The sequence below is a fragment of the Pithys albifrons genome, chromosome 6 (genome assembly GCF_047495875.1).
Source record: "Pithys albifrons albifrons isolate INPA30051 chromosome 6, PitAlb_v1, whole genome shotgun sequence".
In the NCBI taxonomy this organism is placed as follows: domain Eukaryota; kingdom Metazoa; phylum Chordata; class Aves; order Passeriformes; family Thamnophilidae; genus Pithys; species Pithys albifrons.
Window position 1 is genome coordinate 64,855,207 of NC_092463.1, and position 21,494 is coordinate 64,876,700.

At 38.4% G+C, this 21,494-nt stretch overlaps 1 protein-coding gene across 2 annotated transcripts in view; it reads left to right on the top strand.

Moving 5' to 3' along the window:
• Positions 1–21,494, top strand: part of LUZP2 (leucine zipper protein 2) — a 137,404-nt gene that overhangs the window by 14,084 nt on the left and 101,826 nt on the right. The window lies entirely within an intron of this gene.

The following is a 21,494-nucleotide window of genomic DNA, read 5'->3' on the forward strand; positions in this document are numbered from 1 at the left end:
GACCCACACATTTGTTTTTCTGTGCTCCAGTTTGTCATATGATCTGAAGTTTATCGTTCTGCACTAGAATCCCTATTATTCTTATGGCATTTAATGTCATGCTGGTTTTCCTTCTAAAGGAATTTATGGAAAGAGAATAAGGAAGAGCGGTTTTGGATGAGCAGCACGTGTGATGGAAATGAAGGACTCTAGCATAGATGAAAAAGAATCTCTGTTTTCTTCTTGGATTATTCCACTGACCTTAGGAAATAACCTTTCTAAATGGTTTGGGGTTTTTTTAGGAAATGCTGCCAGAATAATCTAAGCACTTTAATTAGAGCTGTGCTTTGAAGGATAATGAGCAAAATTTGTAGAAAGAAAGGCATTAAAAGTTGCATTATTTAGAAGCAGATAAAAAGAAAATTATGTCCTTGTCTTCTGAAATCAAAACATTAGGGAGATACAATCTGCGGGAATTAACTGAGGAGCAGAGAGATGCTGCATGTTAAATGGATCTTGGATCAAACCTACCTATAAAACTTCATTTCTAGGTGGTTGTTACTCCATGACATTTTCAACACTGGGTGCTGATATCCAAGTATTCCTGCCTGGGTGAAACCAGGCAAAAATCTTTTGCAGTGTCCCTTTACCTGCCTATTGTGTTTCTCAGCATTATCATAGAATCACAGAATCGATTGGGTTGGAAAAGACCTCCAAGATCATCGAGTCCAACCCTTGGTCCAACTCCAGTCCCTTTACCAGATCATGGCACTCAGTGCCACGGCCAATCTGCGTTTAAAAATCTCCAGGGATGGTGAATCCACCACCTCTCTGGGCAGCCCATTCCAATCCCTGAGCACTCTCTCTGGAAAGAATTCTTTTCTGTTATCCAACTTAAATTTCCCCTGGCAGAGCTTGAGCCCATCGTGCCCCCTTGTCCTATTGCTGAGTGCCTGGGAGAAGAGACCAACCCCCACCTGGCCAGAACTTCCCTTCAGGCAGTTCCAGACAGTGCTGAGGTCACCTCTGAGCCTCCTCTTCTCCAGGCTAAACACCCCCAGCTCCCTCAGCCTCTCCCCACAGCACTTGTGCTCCAGTCCCTTCTCCAGCCTTGTTGCTCTTCTCTGGCCCCGCTCCAGCCCCTCAATCTCTTTCCTGAACTGAGGGGTCCAGAACTGAACACAACACTCAAGGTGTGGCCTCCCCAAGGCAGAGTCCAGGGGAAGGGTCACTGCCCTGGGCCTGCTGGCCACGCTAGTTTGGATCCAGGCCAGGATCCCATTGGCCTTCTTGGCCACCTGGGCACACTGGTGGCTCCTGTTGAGCTTCCTGTCCCTCAGTCCCCCCAGGTCCCTCTGCCTGGCTGCTCTCCAGCCACTCTGTGCCCAGCCTGGAGCACTGCAGGGGGTTGTTGTGGCCGAAGTGCAGGACCTGCACTTGGCCTTATTGAACTTCATCCCATTGGAATCAGCCCATCTCTCAAGTCTATCCAGATCCCTCTGCAGAGCCCTCCTGCCTTCCAGCAGGTTGACACTCCCTCCCAACTTGGTGTCATCAGCAAATTTGCTGATGATGGACTCAATCCCCTCATCTAAATCATCAATAAAGATGTTAAACAGGACTGGACCCAACACAGACCCCTGGGGAACACCACTGGTGACCAGCTGGATGCAGCTCCATTCACCAGCACTCTCTGGGCCCGACCCTCCAGCCAGCTCCTAATCCAGGAGAGGGTACACTTGTCCAGGCCATGGGCTACCAGCTTTTCCAGGAGTATATTATGGGAGACAGTGTCAAAGGCCTTGCTGAAGTCCAGACAGACACATCCACAGCCTTCCCCTCATCCACCAGGTGGGTCACCTGATCGTAAAAAGAGATCAGGTTGGTCAGACAGGGCCTGCCCCTCCTAAACCCCTGCTGGCTGGGTCTAATTCCTTGTCCACCCTGAAGGTGCTGTGTGATTGCACTCAGGATGAACTACTCCATAACCCTGCCAGGCATGGAGGTCAGGCTGACAGGCCTGGAGTTGCCAGGGTCCTGCTTGCAGCCCTTTTTGTGGATTGGGGTGACATTGGCCAACCTCCAATCACTGGGACCTCCCCAGAGAGCCAGGACTGTTGGAAGATGATGGAGAGCAGCTTGGCAAGCTCTTCTGCAGCTCCCTCATCACCCTGGGATGGATCCCGTCTGGTCCCATAGACTTGTGAGGATCCAGCTGGCTCAGTAAGTCACTATATCCTCCTGGAATACAGGAGGGCTATTCAGCTCCCTCTCCCTGTCCACCAGCTCCAGAGGCCAGTTGTCTTGAGGGCCACCTGTATTATTGGTGAAAACTGAGGCAAAGTAGGTGTTAAGTACCTCAGCCTTCTCCTCATCTTCCTTAACTATATTTCCCTCCAAGTCCAACAGAGAATGGAGGGTTTCCTTGCTAAAGTCAACCCCCCCATCAGCTGCAGTGCCTGGCTATCCTTGACCCTCCTTGCCCACCAAAAACCTGTAGTCATCTCTATCTCTGCACTCCATCTATAATCAGCTAAAACAATGGAAAATGTTGCTTTTGATGCTGATGAAGGTACAGTCAGAAACCTTGTGCTTTCCATGGGCCTTCCTCTTGCAGGGCTGAGTAGACTGAAGTTAATACTTCAGTTAGAGAAACTAAAAAATTGCAAATGCTGAAAACAAACCATGGTCTTCAACCACTAAATTTTTAAGTACTCGGCAGTTAAAACTTATTCCACTGGGGAAAAAAATAGTATTACTAACTTAGAAATTTTTATTAAAATAAAGATTCTTTTATTTTGTGAGTGTAAAATTTAGTACAAATGTAGTATTTAGCTATTCCTTAAAATCAGCATTCCGAAAAGGTTGTTAGAAAGAAGAATTTTGGGAAAGAACTGAAATACAGTTTGAGCTGCCTTTGTTTTTCCTGAAGATCATTGGTAGACTTTAGATTGACAGTATGTACAACTTTCTGACATATATGTTGCTTATCTTATCCTTTTCCTTCTATGTCATTTTATATATGTACAAGACAGGGTAGTATCTGTAGTTTTGGACCATAATATATGTTACAGGGTTATGGTGTTTAACTCTGGGTAACCAGAACTTTTTTAACTGAAAAATCAGTATGTAGCTTTTCCAAGTTTTGATAATTTGATTCCACTAAAGTAGATGATAGTGAAAGAACATCTAATTTACATTTCAAAACAAAAGGCTTTTTTTGCCATCAAGCCTAAGGAATTTTTTCTCTTGAGGTATTTTTTTGGGAGGTTCAATAGGAACCTGAGTCATAATGATAAATACTGACTTGCAGCCCGTTGTAAAAGCCAGAAACAACTGGTACCCAATGCTTTCTAATCAATCCAAAATGTTTGATTGTTCACTGGTTCATACTGCAGTGGACTGAAATAATTTAATAATATGTGCCTTTATAAAACACGAGTGCATGGTGTGCTTTAGTGAAATGTGCTTTCTGGTGATATTCAGTGGTAGTAGGTTGCTGTTGGATAGTTTAATAAAAAAACATGGTAAATATTCCTTACAGAGAAAGGAATTTTACATCAACTCATGCGGTGACATCATCCAACTCAGCAGATGGAATTTAGAGACATTTTAGATCAAGCATGTAATTTTCAGGATGAAATATTGTGTTAAAAAGAACCATGTTGAGAATAAAAATTACATAATTATTTTTACTTAGATGGTCTATCTGCAGGGACTGGTAGGGTATTACCTGCTGCTTACATTATTTTAAAATTATCCCTGGAGTTTTGTTATTCAAAAATCATACTTCTTTTAAACTATTCTGAGCCTATTATAAAAGAAAAATAAATCACCCTTTTCATCAAACGACTGTACTCATTCAGCAGCAATTCAATATTTCATTAAACAACAGTCTCAGAGAACGGTAATGGAAAACTAGAAATATAAAATAAATGTGGATGAGAAAGCCTAGGAGAAGATAGGACCTAATCCTGTATTGTACTTTTAAAGTGAGGTGTTGCAGTTGTAGTACATCTTCTAATTTTTTCTTTATATGCCCTATGGTGAAAAATTTCTGCTGTTACTATGGAAACAGATCCTGAAGTATTAAAATATCATATTAGTACAATTTAATTACTTGGGTTTTTTCTGTTGTGTGATTACTTAACCTAGTAATTGTGGGAACTGTTTCCTGAAAGAAAAATATAATAAAACAAAACAAAAACAAAATAAAACAAACCAAAACAAACTTAAAATCCCAAAACCTTTGGAAGAGCAGAAACAACTAATGTTTTGAGTCTGGCAGATTAATAGTTTTTAGAGAGACTCTTCAGTCTCTGCAACAATCCCTCATACATGCATTAGTAGCAAGAACAAAAAAAAATGTGACTACACTTCTTTGGTGTTTATATTTTGTGGACTTAATGTTGGTCTTCCTTGAAACCAGAAAGAAATCAAGTCATTTAGTTGAAATCCGAACTTGTTCCTGCCATCAGGAAGTGCATGTAAACATTTATTGGATGAATCCTTCCTGACAGCACCTGAGAGTAACAGCAAAATACAAGTTTGTTTCTTGTTTTGCTGAGGATGAAACAAGATTTGAGTTTCTGTGATTGAGTTACATTTTAGGCAGTGAAGCTGGACTTCTCTGTCAACATTCCCTTTGTGAATCAACATCTAGATGTTCTAGGAAGTTGGTGTTGTCACACTGTATACACAATACGTAGGATCCCACCCCCCAGGGGAGAGGGGAAGGGAGAAAAGGGGATTGATTAGCTGGAAAATAGGGAAGACACCAACCCAACCCAAAGAAACCGAATGAATCAAAACAAACACAATTAAAAAACCTCAAGTAAGGGGAACAAGAATGAAACAATCTCACCCAGGACAGGAGAAACACCAGGGACCGGAGGGACCAGACCTCCACCACCTCCCTCCAGCTCCTCAGCCAAGCAAGGAAAAAAGGAAAAACCACTCCCCCACTGCTACGTGGAAGACACGTGTGGAATACTTGTAACTTCCTTAGATACAATGGTTACTGGGGAAGGCCTTGGGTCAAACCATTACAATGAGAGACCTTACTGTTTGAAAGGGAAGAAATGTTGTCAGCATCCTAACAAGTCTGCAGATAACAGTTGTCAAAGTTCTCCATAGAGCCTCTGTAATTTTTCACTAACAATACAGATGCAGAGCTGGGAAATTGCTACAAGGGTCAAGTACAGGGAGAAAAAATGGCAAAGCACTGCAACTGGTCCTTGTGCTCTGCATTTAACCTGCACAAGAATTCGTGGAGTAATGAGGACAGGGTAAGCCTTTAAATGAGTTCACCACAAAAAAGTCTGCCTTTTAAACTCAGGAATGCAACAATTTTTAAATCACCCCCTCTCGTGGTTGATTTTAATGCAGACCTATCCTGGCAAAATAGCCAGCAACCAGAAAGGGTCCATTTTCAGTTCCTATCAATACTGCATATGCACCAGTGTGTGCTAAATGACTTCAGCAGCAGGTACATGGCAAGAAGCAGCACCAGGCACTGCCAGTTTTCAGGCTGCTGTCACACAAAAGAATAGATCAGACCGACTTTTTCAGGGTTTCAGTATTAATTAGGAGCTTTTTGGTTTTGAACTTGGCATATGGTTAATGATCTTGGATGTCTGCAAATTATCCCTGGATTTAATACGTGCAGTGCATGAAATTGGCCTGATTTTTTCCTCATGGGTGTAATGATTTCTTTTCTTATGAATTTAAAACCATGACATAGGTGTCCTTCATAAGAAAACAAAGGAATGACACAATATGTGTAATTTGTTCCCTATTTGTTACATTTTAATGGCATATAAAAACTCTTTCACATCTCTGTCTTTCCAAATGAAAGTCAGATCTGTAGTTAAGTTTGTGTTGAAAAAAACATTAGGAAAATGTATTTTTGTATTCTCAAGTAACATGCCATTAGGTCCATGAGTTATATTTCTTCAGCAGAACTACAGAGTTACTATTTAAACTGAACAAGACTTTCTTGCTGCTTTACATTTCACTGCAGGTTTATATGATGTTGGACAAGGCCAAAGGTTACAGATTCAAGCCCTTTGGTGACAAAGATATCTAACTGATAACTGGGTGGATTTGGGCTATAAAACTGAAGTCAAATTAAAGTAAGACTTCAGGTTAAAAATTCATGGCAAGGAAAAAGGTTTGGTTGTTGTTTCAACTTTCTTTTTCTCTAGAATATATAGCCTGGCAAAATACTGTGTTATTTTTACTTGGTATCTTAAATGTGTGTGCCTAAACCTGTTGCAGCCACCTAGACACCTATGTGATTGAGTAAGAAATTGACTCATTTTCCTCAGAAACTGTGTTCTCATTTTTGAAAAAAAATGTTTCTATCATTTGAAATGAATAATAATCCTTTTCCAGATAGTTTCCTGTGCTGATTGATATATTAAAGTATCTTTACCATGAGTAGACTACTGTGAATTAGGAAATATAAAAAATTAAAGCTAATATATTATATATAATATATCATATAATATAGCTAATTAAAGCTAATATAAATCATTTCTATATCTTTAAAATGCTCACAATTTCTATAAATCATCTGTTGGATACAAATATATTGAATGACTGTTCTAGAAGATTTGTTCTATATTGATTGTCAGGAAAACTGTCAAATAAATAGTAAGCCTGATTTTATTGCTTTTCATCCTCCTATGAATCTTCTATTCTTGTACCTTCAGAAAATGAGTGTGCAACTGAAGGAGAAGGTGAGACAAGTCTGGAGTTGCTGGGACTGTGGAGGCTCTGGGCAGCTTTGTAGGTCTCTATTGCGAAGTTGTGCACTGCTAGAGATCCCAAGTGAGCTGAGTTAGGCTGGAAACTCTGAGTTCATTGCAGAGGACTAATTAGACAAGCAAGGACTCTTTCAAATAATTTATGTGGTTTCAATAACAAGGTTCAAATTCTAAATTGCAGACTTCAGAGTATATGCAAGCATGTAACAAAATGAACTTGTATTGATGGCAGGAATTATGATGAATTCACTTTTTTTACCCACGTGAAAACAAAACAATAGTCAAAAAATATTGTATGTAAGTTCACTTTGTGCTCTGAAATGTGAGATGTATTCTCGTGTTGTGAGTATTGATGGGATCCTGTAACACCCAGCAAAGGTACTGGTGCTGTGTGTGCTGCTGGTCTTCTGCTGCTCTTACTTTGAAGACTCGTATTTTCAATATATATTACTTTTCTTTGCTCTAAAAACCTGACTGCTGGGTTTTTGTCTGCTACACTTGTGAAGCCCCTTGTAACTTAAGTAACCATAGTCAGCTCCATTGGAGGGCTCACAACATAAATGAGACAAAAGTGCAGGCAGGAGCAGAATTATATATAGACAAATAAGTACAGAACACAGATAAAGTCGACTGGCAGATTGGATGGTTATGAAAAGACAATGTATAGAATCATTAAACAATGATTAATAATAACATACCGCTTAGGTATGTTATTTCTTTCCCTGGGCTTAGCTTTGAATAGTGAATGTAGAAATTAGCAGAGGGGAAGAGAATTGCTTCTGTAGAAACTATGGAATGAATTAATATCCTTCCATTATTTTAATGCCGAGGATGTCTTGTAAACTATTATTTCCAGAATCATAAAGTGTGTTATAAGCTACTTGTACAGCCTTAGGTGGCTTATAAATTTGATATGCTGTAGTTGAGATCAATTTAATTAGAACTTTTTCCCTAAAATTGTTTTGATGTACACTGAATTTTGGTGATTCTTCTTCCCTTCATGATATTCTACAGGAATGTGATGTGCAGTAGGAAAGAGCTGACCTGGTTGCAATCACAGAGAAGTTCTGGGATGACTTGAGTGCTGCAGTGGATGGCCACAAGCCCTTCAAACAGCAAGGAGAGGCAGCAGAGTGGCTCTGTACATTAGGGAGTATTTGACTGTGTGGAGCTCAAGGATAGTGGAGATAAGGTTGAGTGTCTGTGGGTAAGAATCAGGGGTAGGGCCATGGGAGCCCGTTAAAGAACCCCAGTCAGGATGAAGAGGTAGATGAACTGTTGTGTGGGCAGCTGGGCAATGTTTCAGGACCACCAGCCCTTCCTCTTGTATGAGACTTTAGTTTGTCAGATGTCTGCTGGAAACCCAGTCCAGGGGAGAGGAGGCAGCCTGGGAGGTTCCTGCAGTGTGTGGAGGAGATCTCTGTGACACAGCTGGTGAGTGACCCTACTGGGGTGGTGCCCCAGCAGACCTGCTGTTTGCAAACAGAGAAGGGCTGGTGGGAGAGGTGGTGGTCAGGGACTGTCCTGGGCACAGCGACCACCAAATAATAGAGGTTTTGATTCCTGGTGGAGTAAGGAAGGCACTCAACAAAACCTCTGCCTTGGACTGCTGGAGGGTGGGTGGGGTTTGGCCCGTTCAGGACACTGATTTTGAGATTCCCTTGGGAAGCAGCCCTTAAGGACAGAGGGGCCAGAAAGGCTGGGCAGACTTTAAGAAAGAAATCTTAGAGGTGCAGGAGCAGATCATCTCCATGTGCCAAAAATGAGTCAGCAGGGAAGAGACTGGCCTGGCTGAACACGGAGTTTTTGCAAGAACTCAGGGAAAAAAACTAAAAAGAGGAATTACGACCTTTGGAGAAAGGGGCAGAGAATTCAGGAAAAATATGAGGACACTGTTAAGTCACATAGAAAGAAAATTAGGAAAGCAAAAGCTCAACTAGAACTCAATCTGGCCATTGCTGTAAAAATTAGTAAGTGCTTTTATAAATATATTAACATCAAAGGGAGGGCCAAGGAAAATCTCCATTTGTGGATGTGGGGATAATATAGTATAGTGTAATAAAGTATAAAATAGTATAATTTATTTCAGATACAAATTCTTAATTGGTTTTTAGTCTTGATTATATGATATTAATACCAATCTCTACTCTTAGCCTTTGCTTTTATTTTTCTTTCAGTCGTTTGGAAGGAGAGTGACAAGAGCAGGAGAATTTTTTTATGCAAAAACTGGAGCATTTTTCATATACTATAAAATGACTGTTCTTGTTTTATCTTTTTTTGTCCCCTTTGGTGAGAGAAGGGGTTGATTTCTCAAGTGAAAGGACAGTTATTTTGATTGAAATTACTTAAGTGGGAGCAATGCTACTGTTTTGAGTCAGCAATTTTGTGAGGACCCAGCAGTTAATCTGACAGGAAAGGGGTCGTGCTTCTGGAGTTGGCAGTTCCCTCTGTGTGCATCAGGGTCCCTGCTCATGAGGCGTATCTTGCTGAAGCTCCATCCAGACTCTGATCCTCCCTCTCTATGAGACTGCTTATGTATAATCCCTGGTGTTGGCATGAGCAAGCAGAGGGGGTCAGGGGGTGACAAGCTGTCTTGAACCTACTAGGGAAGAAAGAAGACCAGATGCTCCTGGATGCTGCCTTTAATTCACTGAGATAATCAATTTGACATTAAGGTCAACATATGGACCAGCAAACCAATTCCAAATAATTTTATTAACACTGTTTAAAATATTAAAAGGATTTTTCTAAGGTTTCTTACTTAGTCTATCCACACAGAAATATGTGCAGATCTTTGATAATGATACTGTCACATAAGTAAAGCATTAGTAAGGGATTTTATTTTCCTCTTTCCAAACTGAAAACAACATTATCAAAACCCCTTCTGATTTTTCAGAAATCAACAAAGCTACAATTTGCAGAGCTGTGTGCTGGTAGACATAGCACTGTAAAGATTAATTTTCTTGTTCCATTATCTGCCAATTCAAATTAACAGGCTGTTAGTTTATCTATGATAAATGAACTATTTGTATTGCAGTGGGACAGTCTCTTAATCTGAGCACCTAGCACAGTGTCAGCCTAAATCTCCTTCAGCTGATTTAATTAGCAAAGCTCCACGTTAATCAACTTGCCACTCAACTTTCAGACTTGTGTGAGGAAAAAAACAATCCCTTGACAAAACAGAAAATTAGAATTAGGCCAGTCATAAAAGTAATTTATGTGGCTTTTTTAGGAAATGTTTAAACAGTTGATGAACTATTCAACACCAGTCTGATTTTAGTAAGTTTTCCTAATTTGATTTCCCATACTAAATTGTGCTATTTCCTGCATATTTATTAATAGAAAAGGGTTAATTAAAATATGTTCATGAATGTATTATCTCTTGCAAATAATAGCACTATGTTTTCCATATTCCATATATTTCCACATATTATTTCATAATATATATATATATATACACACATATATTATCAAACTTGATAATTAACATCTGAAATAATCCAGCCCATATGTTATTGCATTAATTTGTCTCAGTGAATTAGTTAGATTTTGTAAGCACCCCATGTGTTTGTAAATGGTGAGAAAGGAGATAAGTAAAATAAAATATCTCCTAGAAAATAATGGGAAGAGATTCATTTCCTCTGACTGTGATAGTTACACATCCTCTAGCTGATGTAGTCTGTCTTTTTTTAGCATATATTTTCCCAATATTAGGGCAGTCATAATTCATGGGAGATGTGAATTAAGGTAAGCTTGTTACATGTAAATAGCCCTGATAGCTGGAAAGAGCATAATTAAGCATGTGCTAAACTGGGATGCTCCAACAGATTAACTATTATTTAATATGTATTATTTAATATATTGCTTGTTATTTTGCTGATCCAAGATTTTGTATGAATTCTTTAATACTGCAGTGAAATGTATGTAGAGTGTAAAGTGAAGTGTACAGCCCTGGCACAGTATTCAGTGTGTTCCACTGTGGTTAATGGCACTGGGAAAACATTAAGGGAGGTGCCTAAAGTTGTTGTGACACTCATGATGCAAAGTGTTTAAGCAGAGCTGTTTCATGAAGCGGCTTCTGCAGATGAGAGGACTCTGGATCTCCTGGGATTTCATATGCTGGGGAGAACTTTTCCAGTAGTACTTAGACACCAAGCACATCACTTTTGAACACATCATCCCATTCTTATTCCCTTGTACACTGTTGACTGACCATGTATAATATCAGAATTAAACAAAATTTTTGTGATCTGAACTTTTTCTTGAACAACTTGGAAACTTTAATAGAAACGTGTCATTTCAGGGTAAACCATTTTTATGCCTTCATTTTGGCTTACCCAATAGCTTTCCTTCTTTCATTGTCTCTGTGGTCTTCATATTGTTTCAGTACCTGTCAGTCTTTTCTCCAGTAAAATTTAGTTTACTTCTCCAGGGACATGCAGGTCATGTCATCAGCCTCTTGGCAGCAGGGCTGTTCTTTGGCATATCTGGGTACCCTGTGTCCTGCACTCAGGGATTGTGGGAATGTTGTTACTGCTTTACAGGCAGGTACCTGAACAGGCACCCAGACCACTGGTCAAAAGACTCAGACAATGCCATTCCAGAAGAATAATTTGTTCACTTGGGTCTAAAACATCTGAACATTCATCATGCAAATAGATTAAAAAATATTTTTAAAACTAGAGCTTTGTATTCTCTGGGCAGCTCAGAATTTCTATTTTGGCTTTGTCACAAATTCTGGAGAAAATGCCAGCTAGACTATTTGAACTGAGAAATGTCATTAAATGCTGATTAAGGAATGCAAAAAGTTTTACTGAAGTGGTTTTTAACCAAAATTGAGAGCTTCATTCAGATGAGATTAACATGGCAAGTGCCACCACACTGGGCTATGTAAACATTTCACCCTGTCCTGGCCCAAACTGGAGCACTCTGGGAAACAAATTTGGTGGTTTTTTCTTGTGAGTATTCCCCCCGAACTATGAATCCTGGGATAGCAGCAGAGTGAATGGGATGTCCAATCTGATCTGCTGGTGCTGGTATTACACTTTAGCTGCTGTCTTCTTGAGGAGACTGCAGTTCTGTTTCAGTTTTAACTGACTTGGAGAAAAATGCCCATCATCTGCACCAAAACTGATGCTCTACGTTGCTCCAAGGCTTGGCCTGAATTAGTAAGAAAAGGGTTTTTAAAAAAGAGAGAACAGGAAAATCTGCCATGTAGGTCATATGTAGGGTTGGTAGCTCAGCTCTTGGAAGAAAGGCAATGGGCCAATGCTTGAACCAATATTAATCTTTCTATGATTTTACTCTGAGATAAAACAGTAGATAAGAGCTTCTCAGATAAGAAATTTGAGGTGAAGATCTTATCCAGATGATGGGTTATTGTAGTAAACATCTTTTTTATCCCCTCCCCCCCCCCTTTTTTTTTTGGTCTGTGTTGGAAGGAGTAATTAGAAACAAAGTTGTATGGAAAACGATCTGATGCTCCAGGAAAAAGACTTAACTGATGCCATGGCGTGAGAATACCATGGAGAAAGAGCGTCTGTATCTCAAGTTACTTAGAAAACTGACATCTTTGATAATATGCTGAATGTGTTGGGGGGGGGGGTGTTTGGTTCATGGGTTTTGTGGGTTTTGGGTTGGTTGGGGTGTTTTGGTGGGAATTGGTTTCATCGTACTCCCTTCATTAAAATGAAGGAAGAATTCAAGACAAAGTAAGCATGTGAAAAAGGAAAGACTTTCTCCTGTCTGTGACTAATGGAGCTTTATACATGGCAATATTAGGCACAGCTCTTAGGTTTTATGTCAGCACAAAGTAAGCATAAATCCAAGCTGATTAAAAAGTATGGAAATTCTCCTTGTACAAGTAACTGCTCACACAAAGCAGAGGGCAGTGGAGATTGTTTTCCTGATCCTTTATTTCCTGGTGATTTATTGAGATCTTTAATAAACTTCTCTGTTCCCAACAGACCCTCCCAGTTCTGCAAAGAGAGGTCTGTCTACAAAAGACACATAAGCATTTTCAAACTAGTACCCAAGGCACTTGCCTCGAGTCTCTTCAGAAGATAAAATGCACAGCGCTCTCTGTTCCTGTCACTTCAGCTTCGAGAAGTGTGAGCTGCTGTCCCTTCTGTTCAAGTTCACATTTAAGTCATATCCCTTCAGAGGGGGAGAAAATCATTGCAAACCAAAACACTCTTCCTGAAGCATGTAAACAAACTCAAAATGCCTACCAATTTTCAGCAATATGTGAAACCAAATTCTTCATGAGTCTGTTTGCTTTCAGATTTTTGGGTTTTTATACCTTTCTGGGGAAAAGGTTCTCAGCAGCAAGCTCTGAGCTGCAAGTTGTACACTGAGAGCTGAAACAAAAATACAGCACTATGGGTTATTTTCCAATTGTTCAACTTGAATCAGGAAATTAGTTTGCTCGATTTATCTGAGCTTCCTGCCTTGTGTATATTCTGGAATGACTAAAACCTTGAGGACAGGTATTTTTGAGCTGAACTCTGCTTTGTAGTCATAAAACCATCCCTTTGAAAGTTCCACGATATTTAATGAGTGAAATCTGTTAAAGGGACTCACAATTCTTTTCCTCTCTGTTAGTTTTTCTAGTCTGTACTGCAGATTCTTGGAAATGGTGCTCAAGACAAATGGTGGCAAATGAAATACTTGTTCCATGAGGCATTACCTTCAAGTTTCTGCACTGAGGAGAGACACGTGCTCACAAAGGACAATAGATTTCAAACCCCCTCAATTTTTTCCTCTAGAATGGAGCACAATATCTGTGGTTTTACTCTCCTACAGTACTCTCTGTGTTGCTGTGCTGCTTAAACTGTATTACTGTGTCTGTGTTAACTCACTGGCTGTCTTTTAAGTAGCAACCCTGACCAAAGATGAGGTTGAATTTTTATAGCTACTTAAAGGTAAGGATGTCTGTTTCTTGTGGAGATGGTTTCTGTACTTATTTATAGACTCTCTGTCCTTTATGATTTACCATTTAGCTATAGAGTGATGAAGTGTATCAGAGTATTTACCTTCTACTTACTCCTGTGTCAAACATCTGCTACTTTACAGCTCTGACCTATATTTTTGATACTAGGTCATGAATTTTTGCTGCAATTCTGCTGCTCATGCATGTGTATGATCTTAAAATAGTTGCAAAGTGTTGCCAGTTATGTAATTTTAGAAAGAATGGCATTTCCTATATATTGTTGTTGTTCGTTTTCTGGGGTATAGAAAATCTTTATCTGACAGATAAAGAATGGCAAATATCTCTTCTCCTTCCTCTTTTAAAAATAATATGAAAATACATGGCCATGATTATTGACTGAAGGGTGGTTGTACATGTGCACCCTCATACTACATTATTGTCATTTAAAAAGCCTCAAAGAGCCCTTCACATGGCAGAGGTCTCTTTATTTTGTCTCTCCTATGTGCAACACTGTGCAAATGCACAGGCAAATTATTCTTTTGAATAATAGTCTTATTTTTATTAAAAGTAACTTAAAATTAAGCATGGCACTAGAAGAGAAAACAGACCATCTTCTGTAAGATGATACTTTGCCTTACTGTTACTGAAGTTCTGTCAGGACCAAGCAGACTAAGATGTGTCACAGCAGTAATTGATTACATTAGTGCTTCTGAAATCATATCCTGTACAAACTGACATAAATCTGGCACGAGGAGATGCAGAGTTGGACCTTAAGTTAGAAAAATTCAGAGATGTGGATCTTAATCTACATACTTTGATGATGTGATCACTGAGCAGCTCACTGTAAGTCTTTGCTGAAATGGTAAGAATAATTCCAAACAGACATCTCTTGCTTGTCTAGAGTTACCTGTGGACACACTCAGATCACAGGAACTCACAGAAATTAGAGCTTTACAATTTAATTCTTGCTTTTAGGTGAATGCTCAATTTGAAAACAAAGGAAATTTAACCCAAAAAGTCCAGCTACTTTTGATGTCTCCTTAAAAGCCATGGATTGGATGGGAAGCTGCAGCAGCATACTATTGTGGTAGCATTGTGCATTGACATGGTTAGAAGAGCTACAAAAAAGGGATCTACTGCCTTAGGATGCCAAGTGCAGCAAACTAAGAACAGGAAAATATTCTTTAATGTGCTTTACTTTTATTTCATTGAAGTGCTACATATAGCAGGGGGTTTAGATAATTTTGTTGTAAATACAATACCAAAAGCCAGAACACTTCAATAATTACAAAAATAGCAAACATTTTTGAATATTTCAATTTTTCTACTGTAAATTCCATTTAGTGTTGAAATTATACAGTAATTTATTTCCATTTTGATGTTTTTATTGGAGTATTGGCCAATATGGTCTAATGCTGGTATTTCAATTGTGTATATGGGATGATTCCTGCACTTTTTAGTACATGCATGAGCACAGCAGCCAAATCTAGGGTTTGTTCTTGTATAGCACTGATAATGTCACAGTTTGGAAACACCAGCCAGAATGGTAATATAATCACTTTGATTTATAAGAAATTTAAATGAATGTCAGGATTGTAGACTGTACTTCTCAAGCATTCACACATTACTTGAACCCACAATGTTCCAAGCCATCCAGTGTGTCCTACACAGAGTGGCAAGTGCTGAGAATGTCCAAAGCTTGGCAAGGTTGGAGATTGAATGCCTGTAAAGGCAGAAAAGGAACCCACAGAGCACTGAAACTCTTGCTAGTCGAAGTGTGACCCCAAGGATCTTAATAACTAACAATGTAGCTCAACTTCTTCTTGAGTATCAATAGAAAAATTATGAAACATCCTTACTTCAGGTGGCTGTTTCTCTGTTCATTCATGGAGCACATGTCCCAAAATGCCTTGCTGAATTCAGAAGCAGCATGAGGAAATGAGTGATGCCAACCAGTAAACGGTGCAGCTGCTCTTCTGTTGTGGCAGTTCATAGTGCAGGAGTGGGATTATAAACCAAAATGGTTGTGTCTGAAAGCAGACATGCCTTTCACTCACTGCATTTTATAACATAAATACTGCAATGAATGCATTATCTGATTTTACATAAAATGTTAAATGCAGCAGAAATTATATCTACTGTTGACATCTAAATTGCTGGAAGAATATGGATTTGTGCTTCATGCACAGTACTTGGGTATCTCGGTCGATGAAAAGGTGGATGCTTTGATCTTTTAGTTAATTTGTCTGGAGAAAATATAAAATACTGCATTAAAAATGGATTAGGAGCAATAGCTTAAGTGCATGTTAGCAATCCTTGTAACTGTGAAAACTACAGGGACTTGAGAAACTGAAGTTTACAACCTTTATGGGTGTTCCTTGTGAGGGTATTTGGAAAGATTTGTTTAAAACCAAGGAAAAAAGCCTAAGTTCTTAGTGGAAAGCTCAAAGAAAGGAAATTGGTTAGACTTCCATTCTAAAGTTGTATTCTACTGTTCATCTGTGGCATTTCAGTCTAATATCAAAAAAGGTGTTTAATTCCTCAGAGGACTTATTTATGAAAGCAATGTCACTAAGTCATTGAGAGCCATCTGCCACTTGAAAAATAGAAGAGACTTCTTGAAGAATCGCTTGCATCGTATTTTTAGAGTCCACTTTTCAGAATGAGTGTGACAAGACTAGAAAACCAGAAACAAGCTGCCAGGCTCTAGGATCTTTATGTGGAAATGTGTGTGTTTAGGTATTTACAACCTCTAAGAAAATCAGATTACTTTGGGGTGAAATCTTCAATGCCTCACTTCACCTTCTATGCATTTAGATTTTTTTTTCTTTTCAAATAACAAAAGGTATCCTTTCTTCATTTCTACTAGTGTGTCAGGATGCTGTGCTTGCCTTTGGCTGTTTCCTGGGTCAGAGGCAGCAGCAGCTGGAGTATAACCCTGGCACAGACCTGATAGCGTGCTATGGCTCAGTCATGTGCTTGGTGAGCATTCTGGGAAGGGATCACAGTCTATAGATAGTCCCAGATATACTTAGCACTTCTTTGCTTACCTGGGGGGAGGGAGGAACAGCAGCACAGACTTATGTTGTCAGTTTTGTGGTGTAAGACTTGGTCTCTTAAGGTTGTCACAGGCCAAACTGGCAAAGAAAAAAATATTAGAATAATGCAAAACTTGTCCTATTTGTCCTGTCTTTTATGACTTGAGTCAGGCAGCTGTACTGAAACATGTATGAGGATTTAGAGTGTTGTATGTAGGAAAAAATATTTAGAGCTATCTCTGTACATTGTTTTCAAAAACACCACCACCACTTTTTGGGGGTTATTAGCTGGGTATTTTGATTATGTGTGGGTACTTTGTTGACAATTTATAGCACTTTCTTTGGGTGATGCAAGTGTTAAGAAGTGCACTTTAACTCTTAATATAAGTAATAAATTAAATCAGATGGCAGTAACTCATAGAATCATAGAATTGCTGTGATTGGAAAGGATCTCTAAGACCATGCTCACATGGAAAGCTGAGATGAGCTGTGGGGAAAGGAGACCTTTGCTGTAGGATGGGTGTGGAGAAGAGGAAGGAAGAGTATTTATAGTTGTTGGATTTTTCTTTTTTTAAGCTCCCCTCTTTTCCAAACCCTCAGATCAGGGATCAGAAGTGGGTGTTAAATAACAGTAAGCTAAATTGAGTAAAAATTTCCCAAGCTAAGACAGTTTTGTCAATGACAGCCCCTAGCAACAGATACAGCAACACTTTGATTCAATTACTGCAGCAGTGGAGTTCCCAAATTCTCTGCTGAATGAACATGCAGATAATCCTGGCTTAAATTTTTATCTGAGCAAGAAAATTATTGATACTCTGGTACCTTGGAGAGCTGCAGAAAGGAAATCCAACTTCGTCAAGCTTTCAGTTCAATTTCTGATTCAATTTATTCACTTAGCCTGAAGAAAACTCATGAGATTTAACACATTTGACTCCAATTGTGATTCTTCTAAGAGCTGATACATTTATAGTTGTACAAAATATATTCAATATAAAGGAAAGCTGTCAAAAACTACCATATAATGAAACCAGGTTTGCTGTTTGCTGCATCTTTTAAGGCAAAGGTTAACAGATTTCACTTAAATAGGTAACATCAGTTGAAAATCAGGTCCAGTGCTTGTTTCTACCCTTCCTAAAAGTTTCCTAAACAAAGCAATGTTATATGAACTGTGATTTAAAGGAAGGACTGCACAATCCAGAGCTTGTGAGAGCTTCTTCTTGTGCATGAAGAGGTCCTTACGTTTTTGAAAAGACAGACAGGAGTATAGAAATTACTGATTAAAGTAAGCAAATGCTGAATGGTTCCTTTACTGAAACTGTCAATGTGGGATTTTTTATATATATTCATATATATATATATACACATATACATATATATATATACATATACATATATATATATATATGTATGTATGTATATATGTATATATGTGTATATATATATGTGTGTGTATGTATGTCTGGGTGTGTCTGTATATACTTAAACTGTAAATATAAGTAAAGGAAAAACTGAATTATATAAAACCCTTTTGGAGTGCCTGATCTCTTACAGGAGACAGGGAACTAAATTTTCCTGTTATGTGCAGCCACACAGCTAAAATACTTCTCCTTTGCCTTGGTTCTTTTTTAAAGACTACGAAAATGCTTCCTCAAACAATGTAGCATTTTTTCTCCTTCTCTAAATGCAGTGTGAATATTTAAAAGCCAACTCTTTTATTGCTGTCAGCAACACATGAATTGAGAATACTCATGAGGCAGTAGCAGGGGTGGCAGTTGGAACTGTTGAAACCTCACAAAAACTATTTTAGTACAAATACAAAAAGCTCTGAAGGCTTTCAGGATGTACCTAAAAATTAATGCATATACAAGAAAAGTATTTTAGACAGGCTGATGGGAAGTGTATGATGGCAGTGCCAGCAGTTCAGAAATACTTAAAATATCTTTTGACATAAATGTATGTGCAGATGCATTGGTGGTGTGGTTGTATCTGTGTGAATATGTATATACATACATATATAATGTGTGTGTGTGTGTTCCTTGATAGGAAAAATGTTAGGAATTATAGGAAACACCAATGCTTTTGAAGGGACTCTGTGAAATATTATGCATATTATGAATATTATTCATTCTCGTGTGTATTTCTCCCATTGAATGCTGCAGGACACACTTCCCAGACACTGACAGAAGATGATGTTGAATTGAAAATGTCAGCATAGTTTAAGAAAGGAAAATGAATGAGATGGACAGAGTTCTTGAGATAAGAATTCTTCTGTGCAAAGCAGGAATGGACAGAAGTATCCTGTTGACTTGGCTAACAGAAAACTGCAAGTGTTTTATGCATATTTAAATGTTTTATTCGTAAGTGAGAATCAACTTAGGTCAACTTAAGTAGTTCTAAAAATGTTTTCATTTTTGAATTTGAGAATGTCTCTTATTCAGGGTGTTCTTGAATTACCCAAAGAGACTTCACCCAAATTGGGGCCATGTGCTGTGTGAAAGTCAGTTTTCTTTGAGCATTTTTTTCTAAGCCAGATTCTTTAATAACATGTACTACAGGTTTAGGTCAAACTTAGAGCTCTACAACTCTTTTCAGTAAAGGCTGAATACTCCTAACCTCTTTTCTGTTGAAGAAATCTGCAAGGATGGTTGAAGAGAAAAGAAATTTTTTATGTAGATCTGATATTGAAATTATGCATTCCAAGAAGGGAAAAGGAGAAACAGTATATGATAATTTACTGATGATAAAATAATACTGGGGATGTCTTTGGTTCTTAAATTTATGTAAAAGAGAAGGGTCTTACAAGTCTGATTATTTATATTGATGCTTAGTGTGATGACTGAAAATTTTTCAACTCTCTTTTTTGTTTGCTTTGAAAGCAAATTTAATTGTCAGAGCAAATATGTGCTGGATTACATGGCTTTGTAGCTTAAAGTTCCTGTGGTGATTTGATGGGCTTGATGATTGTGTTTAGCAGAAGTATTCAGATGTCAGTCTTGTATATGATCTAGTTCTGATTGTCTCGTCCCTCAGTTTGTTTCTGGTGCAGTTTCACTGACTTAGCAGTCATTTATTTTATTCTGCCATAGAGTACAGCAGCAGCAGGACACGCTTCTTCCCTTACAGTTTAGGAATGTGAGATCAATACCTTGTCATGTCAAGTGCCATGACAGTTCCTTCGTACTTGGATGTAGCTCATGAGGAAGTACCACACTGGCTACTTGCTGAGTTTAGAAAAGAAAAATTAACTACCTGATCAAGTCATGCCTGATCCAAATTGGGTAAGTGGAGAAAATATTTAGTGATTTTGCAACTTTGTGCTCAGTTTTCTCAAAGAGAGCTCCTTCCCCTCACTGCTGAGTTGAGAGTAATCAGGACTCATCCAATTAGCATGATTTTAGCAGAGTGTTCTGAAAATAAATAATTTATGTTTTACAGAGAATTTATGAGCAAAATTATTTTCAGTAGGAGAAAGGGAAAATACAATAACGAAAGGGGGAAACTAATAGTATTTCAGTTAGTATTCATTGAATTAAACTTTATAATTTCTGCAGCAGGTGAAATTAGAAGCTAAAAAAATAAAAAAGTTATTTATTTGTTCTAATGGTTATTGTGCAGTCCCTGAGGTTTGGGAGGCTCAGGGCAGAAGATGGTGTTGGATGCCAAATTCAATATACTTCATCTGATGCTCCTTGAGACTTATCATTGATAAGCAGATCTATACTCATTAGGGATAGAAAAGGCACACAGAAGGTCAAAGAAATGAATGAAATCTCATGTTTATTATGGCAACTTCTTGCAGTGGCATTGGCAAGGCATTGAAAATACTGGTAAGTTGCTCCATCTAATGCAAATAAACTTTTTGAGCTTTGTAATCAAAACTCTGTGTATTTTATGTTGTGTGTTTGGGTGTTGGTTTCTTTTTCTTCGTTCTAGTTTATTTTAGATTTTCCTTTCTTTCCTCTGCATGTGAATTCCTGCCATATATTTTCGTGTCTCATGAGGCTGTGGGGTGTGCAAGGGGAGCAGGACAGCAGGTACCAGAGTGCCCTTGAACAGTTTATTGTAACACTGCCAGGAGTTTCCTTAGGTGTTCAAATAAATGAGGATTTCCTCTGTCTCTTTCTCAAATACAAGGTGGAACAGTACTATAAACAAGTGTGAGATTTATAACCTACTTAAAAATATTCTTTTGAAATAAACTGAAGGGGAAATGAAACAATTTTCCTATTTACTACGTGTTAAACTCGTTATTTTGCTTTCTTTTAGTTTGTTTTATTTGGTAACTTGACAGATGCTTCTCTTTCCACTTCGTAAGTGCTGTGTGTATTAGGCATGGAACAGAATACAAAGATTGGATTGGAAGATAGATGGTGCTTTTAATAAATGCTTCAAGGTCAATATTGGAATGAAGCTGTTTTCTTGCTACAAGTTACAGATCTATAACAAAATAATTGACAAATCCACTCTCTCCTAAGTTCAGAGTTTAGTATGCCTTATAAATAATCTGCATTTTAGCAAAATTTGTGTTTTCCTTCATCAGTGAAAGTGCAGAATATGACAGTCATTTTAGTGGTGCTTGCAAATTCCTCTGTTGGATCTTGCTTCTTTTCTTTTTTTTTTGTCTTTTTGACACAAACAGTTTATTTAAAAAAAAAAAAAGAAATAAAAAGACACATTGAGAATTATATAGATTTATATATTTCCTACCTTTTCCTACACCATAATTGCTTGATCTGGATTCATAATTTTCAAGGTATCATATTACTCTGCTTCGTT